Raw genomic sequence first — 4,206 nt, 5'->3', positions numbered from 1 at the left:
ATTTTATTCTCATTCTGGGTTCTGCTTCCTTTTATAAATTTTAATTATAGTTGATTACCTGAGGTTGTTTTCTTTTGCTCTTGTGCTGTGTGTCAAGTCAGTGTTTCTGTGTCCCGTGTTTAGTTACTCACTGATTTATTTTGCTAGTCTCCTGTCTCATGTGCATTGTTTCATTTTTCTACCCCTTGTGTTGTTAGTAAGATTGTTTACCTGTGTCTTATTTCCCCTGCTGTGTCCTCTCTTCCTTATTAACTTGTGTGTTTTTAAGCTCAGTTCTTTGACATGTCCTCCCTCCTGCTGTGATCCTGAGTTCAGTGTGTTTCCATTAATTAAGTTCGGTATTCCTGGCTCCAGCTCTGCCTTGTTTACATGTTCTGTTTGTATTTTGGAGAGACCAGCATTAAAGCTGCTTTTGAGTCTTGTCTCCTGAGTCCTGCATATTGGGTCTGCATGTTACATAATTTACATCAAGCAGTTTTCAGCTTTTGCAGGACACACTCATACTATGAATGAATTAAACAGATGAATTGAGCAACTGAGACAAAAAGAAAGGCATGAATTATCAACCTAATTTTCCATCTGTGCAATCAGTGCTTATGAAGTTGAAGCTGTCATTTTTGGCACAGTAGTAATTGCTTTTGGCTCACAGCGGACTTTCTGACTCATGAGAGAGAGGTGGTGAAACACAGGAGTGTTTCCCAAGCTCCCAAGCATAGGACAAGACTTCCATTCAGGTTTTTCTAAGCGCTGATTACAACCTATGACAGAAGTTTCAGCCATGTCTGGTCCAACACTATGTTTTATTCAAACCAAACTTCAATTGAAGCAAATAAATCTGAGATTAAAGGTGTTGCTGTAGGAAACACCTCTTCCGCAAAAGTGAATTTTCTTAAGTCAATCCAGGTGGGGTTTTAGGAAGGCCAGTGTGGAGATTTCATTGCGGATACAAGAGAGTGAACCCTTCTGACCTAATTGGAATGAATTTGAAAATGTTCCCCTTCTGTCTTCTGAGATTAAAATGTGATGAAAATGACATCATTTAAAGAGACAGCTCAAGTAAGCACAAAGCTGAGATACCACAAGAATGTTATAAACACAGTCATTACTTAATAGAAGTGAAAACTAACTGCACTTACCTAAGTGCTGTTTCTCATCAGCTACATTTCAGAAGTGATCACTGCAGTAATCCAAAAATCTCACTAATGTTACTTCTCATATATAAGTAAGGCGTCTTATAGAACAGCCAAATAGATTTACTATTTTTAATTTACTGGGTAATTAGAAAATATTTTTCCGTGTGAAAAGGTGCTCCTTGTTGAACTGAAGACTCATAACTTAAACATTTTTTGACCACAACAGGAAAACTGAGGCAAATGTCTCACCTAACTTTGACTTCATTTTGATGTGAGCTAAACACCTACAAACCTTTGTGACTGCATCCTGCACAGTTGTGATGTTACCACATTGAATAATCATTCACAGGCAAACAGACAGATGTAAGATTAGGTTTCACATTTTGCCATGATGATGCAGACACACAGACACATACACACACGATGAAAGATTAAATAAAATACATATTTATTCCCCTGTTTTAACAAGAAGCTGTAACAATTAGGTCGTGTGGCTGGCAGGGGTGGACCCAAATGCAGGACGCACAAGACAAAATTAAAGGTTTAAGGCAGCTTTAATGCTGGACCTGAATAACAATGGCAGAATGGCAAAAATACAAAATCAGGGGGCAGACGTCAACCATAATGTGACACACTCAGAAAACAAAAGGGGATGCGTGAGCAGGGAAACAAAGATGAGGACACAACAATGAACAGAAGAAAACCCAGGGCTTAAATACAAACAGGGTAATTGGGAGAGTGGAGACAGCAGAGAACAGGTGAACAAAATGAAACTAATTACACAAAGGAAGCTAAACCAAACACAAAGCACAGGGAACACAGGACTGTCAAAATAAAACAGAAAGTGACCAACCATGATGCACACGCAGACTTAACAGACCACAAGGAATAGAATACACAAGAGACAAAGGACAAAGACAAAGACAACACACCTAAACACAGAGATGCAGGAAGGACAACACAGGGAGCAGGAATTCAATATAAATACCAGAAACTAGTAAGACCTATAACCTAAAATAAACTAAGAACCAAAACCATATAAACACTAAAACACAGGAATCTCAAATGAAAACAGAACCTAAAGAAACATAACACAAAATGCTGGGCATGAGGCCCAGGACCATGACAGTCAAGTCAAGTCAAATTTATTTCTAAAGCATTTAAAAAAACAAAACAACAACAGTTGACCAAAGTGCTGTACAAAACAATAAAGTACATAAAATAAAGCAAAGCTTCAACTACGTTTTAAAGCCAACAACTGATTTCAGAAATTAAAAACAAAATCCAGCAATTGACACAGTAATTCAAAAAAGTCAACTAGTCACTTTGAAAAAGGGCTACTGATATGAAGTTCTTGTCTGGTAATGGTAAAGCTAATGATCTGTTTATTCCAACTTTATCTGCTTGAGTGGTGATGTTGTAAATGAGGCCAGAGAAGGCCCTTGTGGTTCAGTAAGAGAACAAGAGTGTGAGAGATCCAGTGCAGTATGTAAACCGTTTGACATCAGTGTTTGGACTTTCTTTATGAGAACATCTGCAGCAGCTGCCCTATAAATTCCCAGTGTTGAGAAAGCAGGAACAAAAAGTTCCATTTTTGTATGGCAGTGTACCATGGCGGGAAGCAGACCTAGTCGTGCCTCATCTGGAGCACCATAGCCAACGTTTTGGGAAAATCAAATTGGGGATGGAGAACTGAGATAGTGTTGGTGTATGTTTACAAACCAGTTCTGCACAGCAGCAGACAACCTTAAAGAGATCTTACTGATTGCCACCATATCAGCCCCAGACAACAGGCAAGACATGTCTCTTGGTTTTGCTCTTCAACAGAGCAAATCTTATGTCAGAATTGTGTGGCATTCTGGCACCTGATGAGAAAAATTGGCTGATGTGATGATGCTGTTGCTTCCTAGTTTTGCACCAGCCTCATAGACATATCTTTTTTTTTTAATCCACTAGGCAAGCAATATCTCAAATTATGTCCTTACAAATAGACCTGACAAAGATGACAGTGACATATTATACATACATGCAAAGTTCAAAATGTTCCCGGCACACAATCTGGGCAGTTTTTGTGACAAGACTCTTTGTTTAGGAAAAAGAGGGTACAATAGTGGATAGTTCAGGAATGTGCAAATTGCTATCAATGGAGTGTGCAAAAGTTAACACTTTCTAGCATTACATATGTGCTTGTGTTTGCGCAGGTATCTATCAGGAAAAAGAAATATGCATTAATATAACAAGAGGCAAGTTTTTTGTATTGTTGCTAGGGTTGGTATAAGAGTCCGTGATGAGGGTGGGGACTTAAAAGCTTGTTGATGATGCTACCTGCAAATGGGAAGAAACTGTCCTTGAGGCATGAGGATTTGGTTGTGATGGTCCTGATCAACGAAGGGAGTGGCTCAGAGAGTTTGTGTCTGGTTAGGAGGGCTCAGCTACAAAGTTTTTGCCTGCCCTGGGGCACTGGAGGTGTACTGGTCCTGGAGACATAGTAGACCACAGCAAATCATCTTCTCAGGAGAACATGACATGCTGCAATTTGCTTTTGTGGATGGCAACAGGATGCCTGGTGGTGATGGAGAAAGTGAAGAAATGCACCTTCATTTTCTTTGGCAGGTTAAACTTCTCAGCTATTGAAGGAAGTCCATATTCTGTCATGCTTTTTTGTTTTGATGGTTCCTGGGAAACAGCGAATCTGTGCAGTGTTAATTATGGAGTCAGTAGGATAGGGGCGTGTTCTCCTCTGTCTTCACTACATTTATATCCAGATTCTTAATGTACAAGGTCAACAAATGGTCAGTATCCTCCCTACTTGAGTGGAGCCCAGTGAGGGAAATGTCTTAATCAGCATACAATGAGATAGCCCTCTATTCATTTTTCTTCCACTTATCCAATTAATGGGGGTTGGAGCCTATTCCAGCTGTCACAGGGTGCAAGGTGGGGTACACCCTGGACAGGTTACCACTCTAAAGGCCTTTCACACACGAAGTGGCATGCACCGCACTGATCGTTAGGTTGAGTGGACAGCCCAAAGATTGCATTGAGCTAACTGCTGCACTCTGCCTATATTAAATAA

The sequence above is a fragment of the Archocentrus centrarchus genome, chromosome 9 (genome assembly GCF_007364275.1).
Source record: "Archocentrus centrarchus isolate MPI-CPG fArcCen1 chromosome 9, fArcCen1, whole genome shotgun sequence".
Classification (NCBI taxonomy): domain Eukaryota; kingdom Metazoa; phylum Chordata; class Actinopteri; order Cichliformes; family Cichlidae; genus Archocentrus; species Archocentrus centrarchus.
The sequence above is the reverse complement of the archived record's forward strand: the minus strand, read 5'-3'. Positions refer to the sequence as shown.